We start from the raw sequence: 19451 nt of genomic DNA, 5'->3' as shown, positions 1-19451 counted from the left end.
AACAAAACTAGAGCATTCCAAGGCAGGAGACAAATTGACTCCGATCTCATAGCGGGGATATAGAGCTGAGGAAACAGAGGCTAGTGCTCAACTGCAATCTAATAAGAGGGGACATTTGGATGCCTGAACTTGTTGTGGACGTCTGCAATCCCCAGTACAGAGTTTCTGTCTAACTGCAATACAGAAATAGATCCAAATGGGGGGGGGGGGGGGATAACCAACACACCAAACAACCCACAAAAGGTTGAGGAACATATAAGCTCTATTAAAGGCCATACATAATCCTAGTAAAACAATGATGTTTGAATAAGTATACGAGACAAGTAGAGAAGTTTAAAAGCATAGGATACCGTACAGACAAAAGGGGAGGGAGGGAAACCATGCTGACCAAATGTGTTCCACTGAAATAGTCTTCTTCAGCGGTCTCTAGGAAATGGTATTGATTAATTGAAGTGCATAAGCATATATAATAAAATGTCAAGAGTATCAGCACTATATAAAGTTGGACTCAGCTTCTTCAAGAACTCTGCCAGGGCCTTGTTTTGAAAACCACCACAACTGTAACCACAACCATAACCACTAAGGACAAAGTTTGAATTGAGTGGCTCCTTTATGACCAACAAAGTTTTATTCCGGGTATAAACTTTCTTCTTCCGATTCCACTATATGTCTGCAAGTACACCACAGAGAGAGAGAGAGAGAGAGAGAGAGAGAGAGATGTTGATAGTCAGACTGCCAGTGCCCAGGGAGTGGCTGGAGGTCTCCTGGGATTACTATTGACCTCCACAGACAATCCCCATGCTGGCAGGGGCTCATGGGAATTGTAGTCCATGGACATCTGGAGAGTCACAGTTTGGCCACCCCTACAATATCTCATTAAAGTCCCTTCCCTACCCAAATACCACCCTTCTCAGGCTCCACTCCCAAATTCTCCAGGTATCTCCCAGCTTGGAGCTGGCAACCCTGGTTGGTAGTTGGAGGACTATGTCGACAAAAAGATGTCGACAAAGCAATAGAATGAAGGGTAGCAAAATTGTCCTGCACATACTAAATTTGCATGCACATATCCTGAGTGCCACCACTCCAAATATATGATGCATCCAAAATAAATGTAGTCTAATCTAGTTTCTAAAGGATCTAAGTTCAGGATGGCTTCTTGCAACAGATTTTATTTGTTCCTCAACTTTGGGAGGTTTATTGTAAAGGTCACAGAGATCTTGACCACCTTTTTACAGGACTGCGTCTTTACAGAATGGAACGTCTTCTCTAAGGATATTTGTCTGTTCCTTCTGTTACTGTTTTCCATCAGCCTGTGAAGACATTTTTGGTTTGTCTGGCATTCTTGAAATGATCCTTCTTTGCTGCTTTATGTTTTAATCACCGTTGTGTGTGTGCGTGTGTGCATTATTTTAGTTTTGTTTTTAATTGCCTTTATGATTTGTTTTTAGAATATCCTGTTTTTCGTTAGATACCATGTTGACCCTCAATCGGGTAGAAAGGTGAGCTGTAACAAAACCATTTAAAAAAGAAAAATGACGCCTTTCACAGCAATTCTGGAACTGCAGACTTTAGCAGGAGATGATGCTTATATCATGGTTTCTGCAAGGAAGAAACTGTTAAAAACAAGAACAGACTTGGCCAGTTTTGTTTTCTCTGATCAAGTCGCAACTTCAATTCCTGTTTTCTAAACCGATACTTGCAAGGCTATAGAGGAGCAAGAGTTAAAACAGTTCTTTTCTGTAACGATTTTTTTTTAAAGGGTGGGGGAAAACGTGCCTATAGATTCCTTTCCATTGTCTGTGATAACTTCACCCCCCCATTCTCTTCTGCTGCACAGTTTTTAGATTCTAATTAATCTTTTCTAGTCTCGGATAGCAAAAGAAGGAGCACAATTTAATTATGGGCAAACAACTGGGGGGGAAATCAATAAATGTGAGTGAGAGGAACGTGGATGAAGACAGATATGTACAAGTTAAAATAAGTCTTTTAAAGATAGGATTGTGCAACATTATACCGAAGCTTAAATCCAGGTGGAGACTGGAGGATATTTGACAAATTATACAAATGTGCAGACTACTTGTGTAATGCATAGTTCTTGGGGGGGGATAATTTTAGATGCAGGTGAGACACAACAACAGATATAAATGTCCACAAACATGATTAATACTTCCTTGCATGCAGAAAGCTAGCAAAACAGGGACAGAGCTAGGTTATGTTGCTTTGCTAACATGTTTGTTTTCTTTAGGAAGGAAAATTTCAGAGGTGGGGGGCGTTCAAACGAGAGGCAGGACCTCTGTGCAATATAATTTAACCAAAGGTATAAATCAGGTCTGATCCCCATAAAAGAAAAAAGGTCATTGGTTCGGGTAGGAAAATCATCTTTACCATTGTGGGTACACATCAAATGTTTGGGCAGCAACCGTTATGAGAATGAGCCTTGTGTATTTCAGGCTCATACATGCCTAGGATTGACAGTTCTGGGTTGGGAGAAACCTGGAGACTTTGTGGGTGGAATCTGCAGAGGGCAGGGTTTGGGAGAAGAGAGGGGCTTCAACCGGGTATAATGCCATTCAGGTCAATTTCTCATGGGCGGAAAAGGCCGAGACGGCACTCATATGGAATCATAGAATCATAGAGTTGGAAGGGACCTCCTGGGTCATTGAATCCAACCCCCTACACCAGCGGTCCGCAAGCTTTCGCTTGCCGCGGACCGCTGCGGAGTAGTGGGCGGAGAGGGCGGCCTGGGGGCCCGCGCACGCTCTGCAGCCCCAGCGCAAACGTGCACGTGCGGACTGCCGCGCATGTGTGTTTGCACCCGGCAGGGCGCAAACACGCGTGCGTGGCAGTCTGCACATGCGCGTTTGCGCCGCTGCCATGCCGGCGGCCGCGGCTTCCCCTCCCGGCCCCTCCGGGCCGCGAGCAAATCGGCCGCTAAAGCGGCTCGGCAAGCTTCTCTTCCCTCCCCTCTCGAAGTGAGAAGCTTGCCGGGCCGCAAGCTAATCGGCCGCTTTGGCAGCCGATTTGCTCGCTGCCTGGCGAGCTTCTCGCTTCGGGGCGGGAGGGAAGAAGGAGCCACGGCTCGGCGCCGGGCCGCGGCCCACGGGTTGGGGACCACTGCCCTACACTATGCAGGACACTCACAACTCTATCCCTGCTTCCACATGATGCAACTGCTGGGCTGGCCCCCTCCTGGACCTGGTGCATGTTAACAGAAATATATTAGGTGGAGCAGATTTGCCCAGTAGGGTGAGTGACTAGGAGGCCTGCTCTGTATCATGTGAAGTGTGAGTTCTACTGCTGCTTTTTCTTTCTGTTTTGCTGCCGATTGTTTTCTTGCAGGTTAAAAAACGAACCCCGTCTTTCCCTCCAGTTCCCCCGCCACCTCAGTAAAAATTCTGTTAGCCACATGGCTGTTTTTCCCAAGCAACTTGAATGGTCTGTTGTTATTAGATTTCTTGTTGTTAGGACTAGTGCCTGTGTCAGTATTGCCTACACTGACTGTCAGCAGCTCTGCAGACTTTCAGAGGTCTTCACATTCTTGTAATTCTGGAGATGTCAGGGGCTAAAGATGAGTTCTTCTGCATGCAAGCAGATTCTCTACCAATGAGCCACGGCCCCATGGAATGTACTCTTTGGGACCCTGCCCCCTGGGAGCTAAGCTTTTGTGCGGGTAAGGCCATGGCATTTCCGTGTGGCCTTCATCTCCCAGGTGGGTGATATGGTGTGGATGGCTGTATTTCCTTCCCTTGGGTGTCTTCCCATTCAATGGACACCTATTCACAGGAGGGAATTCAAACTCTACCTGAGACAATAGCAGTGCTCCTACCAGATGCACCAAAATCCCCCTTGCAACAATAGGTGCTATTTTATCTTCCCTTGTTGTGTTCGGTGGGCCAGTGGTGGCCAGATAACATCACAGTAGTCTACCAGCAGCATTGTAATGGGTGCCTCCTTCCACATGTGGCCATCATCATCAGCATACAGCTCCATGACTGGTGAATATCGGTGATGTAACTCCAGATTCTAGTACAATTAATGTGTTGTCAGCTTCTTGGAGTTGAGTCTTTATTTCCCCCCCTTTTCTCCCAAGAGTAGCTAGGACACAGACCAAAGTTTGTGAAGCTCCAATGTCTGGGTCCTAGAACTGTACTTTGAGTTGTCAATATTGTAACTTAAATGTGTGTTTTTTTAATTGTAAAGACGTTTTGGAACTGGTATTATTCCTTACACATTTCCTTTGCCCATAATTGTTATCTTATTTATTTTATCATTGAATCAATGTGGAATAACAAATCATGTAGAAACGTGTGCCAGATTCCGATGTAACCATTTCGCACCCGGGGTGTGATTTCACATACTCTTCCATGGTCTCTGCCGATCGAGCCCGTAAATTAGTACAGAATGATGGCTACCAATGAAAATGATTCCCTTCTCAGCAGATGTGAAAGTAGCTCACATTTTTTACTGTTATTCTCTCTCCTGCGGGGGACAGGAGGAGGCATCAAAGCAGAAGATGGGAGGTACCACTTTGTAAGGTGACCAGATTGTCCCACGTTTGGAGGGTCACCTGGGGGTACCTGGCAAATTGTTCTTGAAATTAAAAGATATATATTACAATACTATTTTTGCGTTCTATGCATTTTATGAAACTTTTTATTGCTCCATATAGACCTAATTTTTAATCAAGAACCCCCCCCCCCTCCCGGTCAATGGTGTCCTGCTTTACCAATGTTAAAATCTGGTCACTTTGACCATTTTCTTACCAGTACTCTGCACAGCACTGGGAATTCTTGCTTTCACCTCTGGTTCCCAGAAACCTATGTTGGTTTTACATTTATAGCAATCCTTTGAGACCCTTATTGAGTAACTTGACCTACAAAATGGAACTTCTCTTCTCTTCTCTTCTCTTCTCTTCTCTTCTCTTCTCTTCTCTTCTCTTCTCTTCTCTTCTCTTCTCTTCTCTTCTCTTCTCTTCTCTTCTCTTCTCCTCTCCTCTCCTCTCCTCTCCTCTCCTCTCCTCTCCTCTCCTCTCCTCTCCGTATGTATGTATGTATGTATGTATGTATGTATGTATGTATGTATGTATGTATGTATGTATGTATGTACTCCTGTTTTCTCCTTCACCTCTTCACTGCTTTTGTTTCCTCCTCACAAAAAAACTAACACAAAAAGTAAAACAAAAATGGCAATTGTTTAATTGTTAAAAGGAGTTAGAGAGGCACGGACACTGTGAGTTCCTTTCAGCTCTTTATTGACCCCAGCTCCTGTTTTCTCCTTCATTTTGTTTCCTCCTTACCCCCAAAAAAGTAACACAAATAGTAAACCAAAAATGGCAATTGTTAAATGGGTGAGCTAGAGAGGCCCGGACACTGTTTAAATCTTCTTTCCCTCTGCTTTTGTCATTTTCGCTTGTATTTTCTGTCGGTCTGTCTCCCTTCCCTTCTCTCCTGCTTTCTCCCCTCTCTCTTGTTACTGGGGAGTCGCCTTCAGTCATGAATCATCCGCTGAAGACCCTTGCTTTAAGACACCCCCCTCCTTTTCATTTTCATTACCCTTCAAGAAGGATGTATCTGCCTACATTTGCCCCTCAGTACGAACCCAAACAGCATTTTTGGAAACATTTCTTTGTCTCCAGATTCATCAGTAAGATTTTTTTTTAATCCTCCTTTTAAAATTGCTTCATTTTCAAAATAATGGATCACTTCAGGGAGCTAAAAGCCATGGGGTAGGAGATTGTCGTCCCCCCCAGCCCCTGAAATGACTTTTCCCTTGGGAAGCGGCTTCAGTCATTCTCTCGCGGGTTTTTACTCTTGCTTTTCTGGGACTCCTCTTTTCCTCAGGCTGATCCCCTTTGATCTCCTCCAGGTCCTTGGAGTTCTCCCATTTGAAGTGCCCCTTTTATAATCCCGCACACAGGCTCCTCTCTCTGCGCCCCTTTGTAGCGGTGTAACTGGATACCATTTGGGCTGTGGTAACCGTCTGGCTTTGTAGTCCCTCATCAGCCGCTTTCAGACCGGTTGCCAAGTCATTTGCCGTAACTAGGGCCGGGCCTACGAAGGGAATAGATTACGGCTGTCGTGGTCTTTTGGCCTCTGCGGAGGAATCTATCACCAGCCCTTTAATGCCGTGTTCGGGGAATACCAAGCGAGGGAAAGGGACAAATTGTTGTTGGTTTTTCAAAGCAACCCTCCTCCCTTCCCGAGGTACCAGGTGGCAAAGGTGTTTGTTCAAAAATAAGAGAGAGGGAGCGGAGGCAGAGGATGAACATGTGGAGCAGGGGTAGTCAAACTGCGGCCCTCCAGATGTCCATGGACTACAATTCCCAGGAGCCCCCTGCCAGCGAATGCTGGCAGGGGGCTCCTGGGAATTGTAGTCCGTGGACATCTGGAGGGCCGCAGTTTGACTACCCCTGATGTGGAGCGATCAAAGGAGGCTTCATGAAGGTCACCAGAAAGCAGACTAGAACCTGGAGGCAGCCGCATCTGGAGGCACATCAGTTTTGTCACACAACTAAGGGCTTTTGATACACACAGTCCTGCTTGTTTGGTTGTCGTTGTTGTTTTAACATATCAGTGCCTAGAAAGGCAATTCTATCCAATAATAAGCCACTTAAACAATGTTTTTAAAGTTGTTGCAGAACTACGACATGGTGAAGTCCTGATTGGGAGGGTTTTGTTCAATTTAAAGCGAAAGGGAAGCGAATTCCGTCGTGGGTTGTCGTGGTGCAAATCTGAGTTTGAAACTTGCGTTATGTCTTTTACCATGTAAAGTCATGCAGCCTCTTGATTGCTTGGGATCAGTTGACAGTAAACAGAACGCTGTTGGATCCATTGGAGAAAACTTTCTCATGGAGCAGTGATCCCCCCCCCCCGATTTGTCCATGCAGACCCCACAATCTTTCTCCTTGAGAGTCAGCTAACACCCTAGACCAGCCTTTCTCACTTTTTACCATTGAGAACCCCCTGGAACATTCTTCAGGCTTCGAGAAACCCCAGAAGGGGCACAATCATGCAGAATATGGCTGGGAAGCATAGCTGTGGCCGTGCCCACCCAGGGCCCCTCCCCTTCCCACCCTCTCCAGGCTCATCATTGGCCATTTGGGGAGAGGTGGGGTGTGTTGACATGACATGTACGGTCATATTACCCGATAAATGTTTCACAATTTTAAAAAATATATAAAAAATAACTCTCGCGCCCATTCAGGAAACCCTTCTAAGGCCTTCAAGAAACCCTTGGGTTTCACAAAACCCCGGTTGAGAATGCTTATCCTAGACAAAATGTATTGAGATGAGTGATTAAGAAGGGGAGGGAGGAATCAGTACAATTTGCCCCCCTCTCTGAAGATAATTTAAAGCCTTTTAAGTTTGTGAAACTGATTGGTTGGATCCAGTTCAGATCTCTAGGGTGTAATGGCACAACAGTGTGTGCTCTTCCGTGTTGAACCCTGCTCAAAGGGAGAAGGCCTTTGCGGCTCAGAGGGCTGCAGACAACAGAATGAGGGGTTACCAGGGAAACAGCCAAGCTGGTGAGTCATGACCCTGGTAACATGGGACTCCCGCAAAGACAGGCTCTGAGATAACATACGTGAGCCAAAAAGAGCAATCAGCCTCGAAGGCAAAAGGGAAGCACAGGGCGAGGTTAAATAAGAGCTGATTGTATAGAACAGCCTTTCTAGACTTTGTTTACTGTTGAGAAACCCCCTGAAACATTCTTCGGGCGAAACCCCAGAGGTGATGTGATGGTGCAGATTATGGTCGGGAAACATAGCTGTGGACACGCCCACCTGGGGGCTGTCCCCTTCCCACCCCCTCCAACCTATCATTGGCCATTGGGGGGGCAGTGGGTTGACATGGTCATATCACCCAGGGGTAGTCAACCTGTGGTCCTCCAGATGTCCATGGACTACAATTCCCATGAGCGTTTGCTGGCAGGGTCTCATGAGAATTGCAGTCCATGAACGTCTGGAGGGCCACAGGTTGACTACCCCTGATATCACCCATTAAATGTTTAACAAATTAAAAAATATATTAAAGATTAACCCCCACCCAATCAAGAAACTCTTTCAGGGCCGTCAAGAGCCCCCAAACCCTGGCTGAGAAAGCCCGGCATAGGACAGCAGTTATGGCGAGGGTCTCCATATTTGCTTCAGTGCTCAGGCAGAGATCCTAGCCTCATTCATTCATTTACTTCAGTCAACCACTGGCTGGCCTTATGAGTGCATAGAGGGGCACAGTGCTTCTTTTGCCAGTCGATAAAATATCAGTCTGAACTGAGTTTAAAGTTAACGAAGTTAACAAAGAGAAAGGATGATTTAGGGGGGGGGAGCCGCATTGATCTGAAGCAGCAGAATAAAGCCAGAGTTCTGTGGGACTCTGAAGCCTGACAAAGTTTTATTCAAGGTGTAAGCGTCCGTGTGCATGTACACTTCCTCAGACACAATGAAATGGGAAAACGGGAAACGGGAAATTGTGAGTAAAGTTGCCGGACGGGACAGGGCTCTTCACGCTCCAGCAAAACTTGGTACCTTCACCTACCTCATATTTTCTAAAGCTGTGGTTCTCAACCTGGGGGTCAGGGTCCCTTTGTGGGTTGAACGACCCTTTCACAGGGGTCGCGGCAGGGCAAACAGCTTGGCCACGGGGGGGGGGGGGAGGCTATCCACACAACAGCCTTGCAGGGTAGATTGAGATAGAGTGTTCGTCTGTCTGGAGCAGCGGAAAAGAGCGAGATCGGCATGGTGGGACAAGAGGCAGAACTGAACTGAGAAATCCTGGGGGGAAAAACCATTTATATACAATCGTGAACAATGGATCTTCACGCCATTGGTCAATTTCAGTTTAATTTCTGTGAAAGAACACTTGCATAATTTCATGGCTGGGGGTCACCACAACATGAGTAACTGTATTAAATGGTCACAGAATTAGGAAGGTTGAGAACCACTGTTCGAATGGGTCACACATCCGGGGGAAGGAGATGCTATTAGACAAGTGTTCCTTTTAATCTGGTGACAAAGGAACACTCTATATGCACAAGCTGGCCAAGATTCAGTGGTCGAAGGATGATCTCTGCTTTACTTATTTACACCCCTGCAGCCCGAGATGCTCCCGGAAATGCTGTTCCTGGGCGGCCGGGGACCACTGAAATAATCCAGAGTCTGGTTGCCACCCACTTCACAGGGCTTGAACTCAACTGGTGGGCTGGACCATTCAAGATGCAGGCATGTCACTAATTACGCTTAACTTACAAAGCAAGAAGATGGGGCTTGTGGCTTTGACTAGATTAAGAAAAGAAAAGAACGAGAAACCAACCAGGAGCCTGGAAAACGTATGCTTTGTGGTAAGTGTCAGAAATTGAGAGAATGTTGACATTTAGTATTTGAATGGGCCCAAGAGTAACATCTGCAAATTATTATATTTACCCGTAAATGTCATCACCGGCTGGACATCCTTCAGTCGTCCAAATGTCATCATTCATCCTCATTCCATCAGTTTTTGTTAAAGCATGTTTCTCATGGCATGGCGGCAAACGGAGGCTTGTGATGTGAACGTTCCCTGGCATTTTCTGCTTGGCTTCCTTAGTGGCAGACTTATTGGCAAAGGTCAACATTCACCACGTTTCTGGCATACTCTATAACATATAGAACAATGCATTGCATATATTAGTAGAAAATTGAGTGGAACATGAATGTGTGTGTGTGTATATGGGTGTGTGCATTAAATTACAGAACAAAATCTGAGTCCAGTAAATTTTTCCATGAGATAACCTTTCGTGGCCCTGACCTGGATGATCCAGGCTAGCCCAATCTTGTCAAGACTCAGTTGGTATGTACTTGGATGGGAAACCACCAAGGAAATCCATGTTACTACACAGAGGTAAAGGTAAACGTAAAGATATCCCCTGTGCAAGCACCGAGTCATGTCTGACCCTTGGGGTGACGCCCTCTAGCGTTTTCTTGGCAGACTCAATACGGGGTGGTTTGCCAGTGCCTTCCCCAGTTATTACCGTTTACCCCCCAGCAAGCTGGGTACTCATTTTACCGACCTCGGAACGATGGAAGGCTGAGTCAACCTTGAGCCGGCTGCTGGGATCGAACTCCCAGCCTCATGGGCAGAGCTTTCAGACTGCATGTCTGCTGCCTTACCACTCTACGCCACAAGAGGCTCCAACACAGAGGTAGGCAATGACAAACCACCTCTACTTGTCTCTTGTCTTTAAAACCCTATGGAGTCGCCATAAGGTGTGTTGTCTGCCTTGGAGATCCTTTTGGGTCAAAAACTGGTGTAGAGATTAAGTCAACAGGCACATGTACCGGAACAATGGACTTTGATCTTTCCTGGCCCAGGGCCCAACTTTAACCTCCAGATGATGTGGTCCACCAACCATTTAGTATGTCGGAATTGTCAACTTTTCGCAGGGCCTGTAAGATGGAACTCTTCCGCCAGGCATATGGTTGAGGCCAGGGTGGAGTCCTGGAGTTTTCATCAGAGGAGCCCCCCAATGCCCCGATGCCTTTTAGTTCTGGCTCCTCGCTCCCAGTGGAAGAAGGGTTGATCCTCCGACTGAATGGGGGGTGGGGGAAGATATTACTAAGAATGAGCTAGTTTTGTTGTTAGGTGCGAAGTCGTGTCCGACCCATCGAGACCCCATGGACAATGATCCTCCAGGCCTTCCTGTCCTCTATCATTCCCTGGAGTCCATTTAAGTTTGTACCTACTGCTTCAGTGACTCCATCCGGCCACCTCATTCTCTGTCGTACCCTTCTTCTTTTGCCCTCGATCGCTCCCAGCATTAGGCTCTTCTCCAGGGAGTCCTTCCAATCAGGAGGTGGCCAAAGTATTTGAGTTTCATCTTCAGGATCTGGCCTTCTAAGGAGCAGTCAGGGCTGATCTCCTCTAGGACTGACCGGTTTGTTCGCCTTGCAATCCAAGGGACTCGCAAGAGTTTTCTCCAGCACCAGAGTTCAAAAGCCTCAATTCTTTAACGCTCAGCCTTCCTAATTTACCATCTGTCTATTTTTATTGTTGTAAGGGGTTTTATTGTATTTTTACTGTTTTATTTTGTGTGAACCACCGTGAGACCATTGGAGGAGTGGCGGTATAGAAATCAAAATATAAACAAACAAACATGTGACAAGTCCCATGACATCCTGGTCACAGGAAATAGAACCTTTGGCCGAGTTCAATCCCAGCAGCCGGCTCAAGGTTGACTCAGCCTTCCATCCTTCTGAGGTCAGTAAAATGAGTACCCAGCTTGCTTGCTGGGGGGTAAAACGGTAATGACTGGGGAAGGCACTGGCAAACCACCTCGTATTGAGTCTGCCATGAAAATACTGGAGGGCGTCACCCCAAGGGTCAGACATGACTCAGTGCTTACACTTTACCTTTACCTTTACATCGAAAATAAATTCTCTCTGTTGTTGAGTCATCTCACCTTGTCATCCTGTTGTTTGCCTCGACATGTGGGCCAAAAGAGGCAAGAGTCATGTTCTTGGTGCATGGGCTTCAGTGACAGGCCCTGCCAAAGAGCATGTTTTCTGCAGGGGAGGGGCTGCACTGAGTACAACAACTGCTGAGCAAGGAAGTCCAGAATCACAACTATCTCAGTCCTTTTTTCCTGTGAACATTTGCCTTATGCTGGCCACAAGTAAAGAGGAGAAAATACCAGTGTACCGTTCCCTTCTCCATCAGCTCCCTTCCTGCCTCCCCCTCCCTAGCATTTAATTAGTCTCTTTACTTTCTCTTTTTGAAGTGACCATCAACTTTCTGTTTTCTCCTCTCTCTCAATTATATCTTGTAGCCTGGAGCAATGAACTGGAGAGAGGGAGCTGTAACTTAAGAAAGAGAAATGGAAACATGGCTGGTAGGGAAATAGGGTCTCTCCAGCACAGATGATCAAGACTGAATTTGATGAGATGTAAGAAGATCCTTCCTGCAATTTTTTTTTTGAAAAAAACCTTGTAAAGTTAAAAGCAGTTTGGGAAACTCCAAATTAGACTGGGGCCATAGGGTGGAAAGGGGCATTAATTGTCACCATATACCATTTTCCTAAGACACATTGCTCCTCTGGAGCTGTTTGACCGCTGGGTTGTGGCCTTTCCTTCACAGAAGAAGAAGAAGAGTTGGTTCTTATATGCCGCTTTTCCCTACCCGAAGGAGGCTCAAAGCGGCTTACAGTCACCTTCCCATTCCTCTCCCCACAACAGACACCCTGTGGGGTGGATGAGGCTGAGAGAGCCCTGATATCGCTGCCCGTTCAGAACAGTTTTATCAGTGCCGTGGCAAGCCCAAGGTCACCCAGCTGGTTGCATGTGGGGGAGCGCAGAATCAAACCCGGCATGCCAGATTAGAAGTCCGTACTCCTAACCACTACACCAAACTGGCTCTTTTGGCCAAACTGGCACCAAACTGAAGCCATTTTGGAGTATGGTTGCTACGTCCAGAGGGTTGCCAACTCCTGGATATTTGGGGATGGAGCCTGGGGAAGACTAGGGGGCCTTCCGCACCGGGATCCTTGTAGCAAATTGTTTGCTGAACGAAAAATCGCCATTTAAAATAGTGGAATTCGTCATTATGCATACCTGACTTTGTAGTGGAATCCAGTTGCGTTTCCATCGTTTCCCACAAGCTTCCGGTCTCAGCAAAAATCGCTAGAAAGGAAGCGCTATTGCCGAGCTCGTCCCGCCCCTGGCCGTCAAGCAGCCAATGGGCAGCCGTTAGCATGCTCCCAAACAGCCCCTTTCCCTTTAAGAAAGGTTTAAAAAAAAAAAACACCCATTGCAACGAATATGTGTTGATTCGTTGCAACGGAGAGACCCATCCAGCTGGCAGGTGTGTTTGAGCTGTCGTTTCATCGTTGCCACGCTCCCCCCAAGTGAAAAAAAAAATCCCCCCCCCCTCACGGGCCCGATTTTCGGCCGAAAACAGTGTAAAAAATAAAGGGAAAATACATCAGCAAACGGGCTTCTCTGTTGTTTGTGCTTAGTGACTAAACAGCTCTGGGGAGGGACTGAAGCCGGGGAAGCCTCTAAACAGGCTCGCTGGTGGGTTGAACTCCGCTCGCTCGGAGAAAAAAAAAATGGCAATCGCTTCGCCGGAAGATCAGAGGAGAGAGCCAGGGGGAGGGACTTTGTAGAAATCACAACAATGGTAACGCACAGAACTTTCCCGCTAGTGTTGCAGATTGGTTGCAGGAGTGTAGCGCTTTCCGGAGGGTGAATCCACTTTTGGGGATTTCCCTGAAAGCGCTACAAGGAAGTGCTTTTTGCGGATCGGTTTCAGGTGTGTGGCAGATTGTCAACGACGTTGTGCATAATGGCAAATCAGTAGCGTTTTCAATTGGCAACCATTGTGCGATTTTGAAGGCGTGCGAAAAGCCCCTAGGAACTCAATGTTAAGTCAAGTTTATTGTATCTAGCCATTGGCTATCATAAGTAAAACAGTAAAGCAATAATGAGTATACAAATATTCATTTGTAACTTTGTAGTAGACCATACACTGAACATGAGTCAGCAGTGTGACTCAGTGGCTAAAAAGGCCAATAGGATTTTGGGCTGTGGCAAAAGAAGTATAGTGATCAGATCGTACAAGGTGATGGCACTGCTTTACTTCTCTCTGGTTAGATCTCACTTGGAGTACTGTGTTCAGTTTTGTGGATTTCCTGCATTCTGCAGGGGGTTGGACTAGATGACCCTCGAGGTTCCTTCCAACTCTATGATTCTATGTGCAAATATGAACCACTTTTAGACAATATGTTAAAAGGTGCTATTAGAACCACAAACTTGACAATTAGGTACTTCAGCTGAATCTTGGACCTAATTTTTGGACCTAAAAGCATTTGCGAACAAGGGAACTCTGTGCCATATAGGCATCAACATCTGAAAGCAAACATATTATTTTAATCCGCATCTGGGTATACATTTAAACCAGAGAAGATTCCCACCAAGAATTTAGTCCTAGGGTTTGACTATAATGGACAAAACAAAACATGATGGCAAGTCCTGAAGAAAAAAAGAACCCGAAATACAAGTACGCCGATCACTAGGAATTTTCAAATAATGTCCAGCCCATGGCATAGTCTGAAAGTGTAAAGAGGTAAAAGACACTCTCAGGCCTTGATTCAAAATATTGACTAGGTCAGGAGTTCTACAATGGCCATGCAGTGGGATAAAACAACATAGCGTAGGGGTGTCCAAACTGTGGCTCTCCAGATGTCCATGGACTTCAATTCCCATGAGCCTCAGAGGCTCATGGGAATTGTAGTCCATGGACATCTGGAGAGCCACAGTTTAGACACCCCTACTATAGAGTCCACCCACTAAAGCAGGGATAGTCAAACTGCAGCCCTCCAGATGTCCATGGACTACAATTCCCACGAGCTTGTGGGAATTGTAGTCCATGGACATCTGGAGGGCCGCAGTTTGACTACCCCTGCACTAAAGCATTCTTTTCCCCAACATTCTACGCAAACTCAGGCCATGGCCTGCCCCCTTTGACGTGTCTTCCTTTGAAAACGCTATGAGGATTACCATAATTCAACTGTGGCTTGACAACACTTTCCACCGCCATTGACACTTTGTTGGACCAAAGTCAGAGGCACAGTCAACTCAAAGTGCTTTAATTTGGTGACAACCATAACAAAACATAACGGGACGAACAATAAGAACAAGTCTAAGTAAATTTAGGTGGGCAGCCATGTTGGTCTGAAGCAGAACAGATTTGGAGTCTAGGGGAACCTTTAAGACAAAACAAAGTTTTATTCAAGGCATGATTACTTCCATTCCATCCTATTGTATCGGGGGAAGCCTGCATGCGCACAAAAGCTCATGCCTTGAGTAGAACTTTGTTGGTCTTAAAGGTGCCCCCGTTGGACTCTAAGCCTAAGTAAGTCCAGTCAGAAGTAAATCCCATTCAATTCAATTGGGGATTGTGTGGTGTTGTGTTTAAGAATGGCAACCTCTAATCTGGAGAAATGGGTTTGATTCTCTACTCCTCCTCCACATGCAACCAACTGGGTAATCTTGGGCCAATCGCAGTTCTCTCAGAGCTCTCTCAGCCTCACCTACCTCACAGGGTGTCTGTTGTGGGGAGAGGAAGGAAAGGGGATTGCAAACTGCTTTGAGACTCATTTGGGTAGTGAAAAGCAGGGTATAAAACCCAGCTCTCCTTCCCAGGAGACAGTGGCACCGAACCGTTTAGCACGTGACTTTGGTTTTGAAACAACTTTATGCTCTCTTGTTAATCCTGAAAGCTAAGATCTATCATGCTCTGGTGCACATCGACTCTCCCCCCCCCCAGCAGTACCAAAATTAACACTGAAATATCTCTTTTGGATTTGCTAGGAGAAATGTGGAGACACCTTCTGTCATTTCCCCCTCTTCACTGGGAAAATCAATGCCTGAGTATCTTGGGAACACAACACTGAACATCACGTTATAATTCAGGGGTTATATGATCCAGCCCAGGCAGCGGAGAAAGAGATGTGGTTATCCCATGAACCCTCCCTGCAAAAATTTTAAGATAATAGGAATGCACACATTCATTCATTGTTCTTCAGTCTGTCTTGGTAAGATTGTAGGAAAACACTGATGCCTCTACACATAAATTAAATCACCAGCTTGTTGTCTTCCACTCGCTGTAGTGGTTGCTCCATACGAACAACTGAAAAGCCCATTATGTGTGTTTCTGTGTGTGTGCAGTACAATCTGATCTGTATTTATTTGGAAGTGATCCATTGATTCCACAGCTTAGATCACCCTTTTTCAACAGTTTGACCATGTAGGAGCTCCTGAAATTTTTTTTTCAGTCCTGTCAGAGCTCTCTCAGGCTCAGCTCCCACACAGGGTGTCTGTTGTGGGGAGAGGAAAGGGAAGGTGAATGGAAGCCGCTTTGAGACTCCTTCGGGTAGAGAAAAGTGGCATATAAGAACCAACTCTTCTTCTTCGGTAATATCAGGGCTCTCTCAGCCTCACCTCCCTCACAGGGTGTCTGTTGTGGGGAGAGGAAAGGGAAGGCAATGGTAAGCTGCTTTAAGACTCTTCTTCTTCTTCTTCTTCTTCTTCTTCTTCTTCTTCTTCGTCGTCGTCGTCGTCGTCGTCGTCGTCTTCTTGTTTTTCTTCTTTTTCAAGCAGATAGATTCAAGTGGGTAGCCGTGTTGGTCTGAAGCAACAGAACAAATTTAGAGTGAAGTGGCACCATTTTTTAATTCAAGGTATGAGCTTTTGGGTGCATGCACACTTTCTCAGATACAATGACATCCCTTCTCATACCTTGAGTAAAAATGTGTTGGTCTTAAAGGTGACACTGCACTCTAAATGTGTTCCTCTTTTTCAAGCGTCAGCTTTGATAAGGCCAGAGACAGGATGGTGGTTTGGCCGCCTTTCCCCTCCTCAGTGAAGCCTCCCCCCACTTCATTGACTAGCAGTTCATGGGTTCCCATGGCTTCAGGGATCAATGCTCCCGGGGTCAGAAGAGACAGCTGGGAGAATGGGAATGCTGGAAAAATCTTTAGCAGTCAGTGCCTTCTCCTCATAGTCTGTGGGCTCTAACCTGGTAGTTTTGATTCTCCAGCTCATTGCAATATTTAGTAAGATCCCCTTCTGGATAAGGTGAACAGCTCATCTTCCATTCCCTGCAAGATGCTGCCGCTATGTACTGTTGACCGAGGCTTGAAATTTCTGAGAAGAAGCACTGCAGTACACAAATCTTATTAAACTCATCCCCCCTGCGCCTTCAGATGTCTTTCCGCCCTGACAATTTACCTTTGGCAGCTATTGATTTCAAGATACAAATCGCATACGCAAGTGCACGAGCAGAAACATTTGCATTTTCCTGCAGGTTTTAATATTCTGATCCGATTCTGAGATCAGATGAGGTACATGTTGATTAAATCCATGGGCCTCCATTGAAATGTAGAAGGGGCACACAACGCCAAACCTGCCCAGGGCGTCTATTCATACAGCAGGAGATCAGGTTTTGCAGGGGGGGGGAGGAACATTCCCCAGCCAAGAGGCTCTTCAGATGTTCAGATATGATGAACAAACTCCGGTTCATGGACTGACATCCTTTTCAGCCTGCTGTTGGGACAGCAAACAGAAAAGGGGAGGCAGAGACAGGATAATAGTTGGCCTGACCAACCAGGAGTAAGCAGGTTTTCTGGTTTGACTTGGACCTGGCTGCAGAGGTCCCATTCTCCTGATGAGAGCAAGAAATCCCCACCCCTTTGCTTTGCTGAAGTTAAATTTTTTTAAAAAAGCTGTGTTGCATTCCGTGCTATGCCGCTTCCTGTGAAAAACAGGACTCATTTAAGGTAGTTCTAGGAATTTCTGAAAACTCTATAGTGAAATCACAGAGTGTCTAGTGATTCCTAGAGCTATCCTACGTCACTTCTGAATCTTTTCTGGAAATGACATGGTGCTATAGCTGGCGTCACAGCCTTCCCCACATATCACTACCCACAACCCTCTCAATTTGTTGCCAGGTACTGCCCTGCAGCCTTACCTGCCTGGTGACTGTATGGGTACCTGAGGCCATGGCACACATAAGACATGTACATCTTCTCCCATATCACGATCCCCAGTGGCGTAACTTGAACCTCAGGGGCTTTCCAGTGATTAGATGAAGAACCAGAGAAGCAAAATAACCTGGTATGGTTATGTTCATCACATGCACTGAGTGTTATAATTTGTGACAGGGAACAGCCTGGCCAATAGCCCGACCTGGTCACATTCACTTTCTACAAACACTTGGTGGGCACAAGGAAAGGTGTAGGCAGGTGGGGCTAGGGTTGTGAAGAGCAGCAAGGGAAAGTGTGGGGCTTGCTTTGAAGAGACTCACAACTTTTGGTAGGGCAAATTAGCCAGGCTTCGTATCAATGCTCAATTAATCTCTTGTCTCCAGTTATTTTCTGGAAAGAAGAAGAAGAAGACGAGTTGGTTCTTGTATGCTGCTTTTCTCTACCCGAAGGAGGCTCAAAGGGGCTTAGTAGCCTTCCCTTTCCTCTCCCCACAACAGACACCCTGTGAGGTAGGAGAGGCTGAGGGAGCCCTGATATCACTGCCCGGTCAGAACAGCTTTATCAGTGCTGTGGCGAGCCCAAGGTCACCCAGCTGGCTGCATGTGGGGGAGCGCAGAATCGAACCCGGCATGCCAGATTAGAAGTCCGCACTCCTAACCACTACACCAAACTGGCTCTCCAGGTTTACCATTTATAATAACACCTTCTAGATCATAAAGTAATTGTGCAGGTGGATCACCATCCACAGAGCACCTCCATTTGTGTCCCTAGTTTGTACACATAACACACTTGTGTGTATACTAACATGAACATCTTGTTAATCTGCTGGTGTGAATCCACATTGCTCTATTGACATCAATAATTCACACCGACTGAGGATCTGGTATTCAATTATTAACAACTGGACATGAAAATAAAACATATTTTTGTTACTCTATATATTGAATTATCCTGCATAAATCTTTAATCACCACCAGGATTGGATTGAGAGTTCAGGGAGCAATTAAACCTCTCACGGAGAAATGTAAAGGAAAGAGCACGCTTCCAAATATCAATACGAGGTTTCCTTCCCCCCCAGTTATTTCTTATCAGTTTTAATTCCAGGGTAAATCGCCATAGACCTTCGTGAAAATCTGATTTAAAAAAACACACACAGCAACATTCTGGATGGATCACTCTTTCCAATGATGAATGATTTGAGAATTGATCCAAGACCTTAGTCAGAACATTGCTTCTGTTATATTAATGTGCATAGAACAAAGTTTTCGAATTGTACTCTACTAGTGATGTTGAGAACCCTTTAAAAAGAGCTAATGTTGAAATGGAATTCATTTATAACCAATGCCAGGATTTCTCCGACCACTGTTAAAAATACAGAGAGCGACAGTGGTTGGTATAATGGCTAACGGGGCTGAACTGTGAACCTACGTGTTATGTGTTGCTTCTGCTACAGACTCACTGAATTATAGAAACATAGAGCTGTAGAGTTGAAAGGGGCCATAGAGATAATCTAGTCCAACCCCCTGATTGATGCAGAATCAGCCTAAAGCATCGAGGGTGGAGTCTGCACGGAGCTTTTATTCTAATCCCAGGTCAATTCAGTCCCTGCCAATTCAGTCCCTGCCATCTCCATTGAAGTATGGCCATACAAGAGGCATTCAGAGGTGGTTGCCTACCTCCACATCACGACCTGGGTGTTCCTTAGAAGTCTCCCATCCAAATACAAACCAAGGCCGGCCCTGCTTAGCTTCCAAGGTGGGACGAGGTTGGGCTTGCTTGGGCTATCCAGGGCTGATTTGGCACTTACAGTACTTTGTTTATTCCATTGAGAATCCTGCTGAATTTAGATTGATTTAAACTTCGGTCTTCCTTTGTTGTTGTCCCCCCCCCCCATTGAAACAGAAAACTGTTCTGCATGTGATTAGGGAAGCTCAGAGAGG

The sequence above is a fragment of the Paroedura picta genome, chromosome 7, assembly GCF_049243985.1.
Source record: "Paroedura picta isolate Pp20150507F chromosome 7, Ppicta_v3.0, whole genome shotgun sequence".
Lineage (NCBI taxonomy): Eukaryota > Metazoa > Chordata > Lepidosauria > Squamata > Gekkonidae > Paroedura > Paroedura picta.
The sequence above is the reverse complement of the archived record's forward strand: the minus strand, read 5'-3'. Positions refer to the sequence as shown.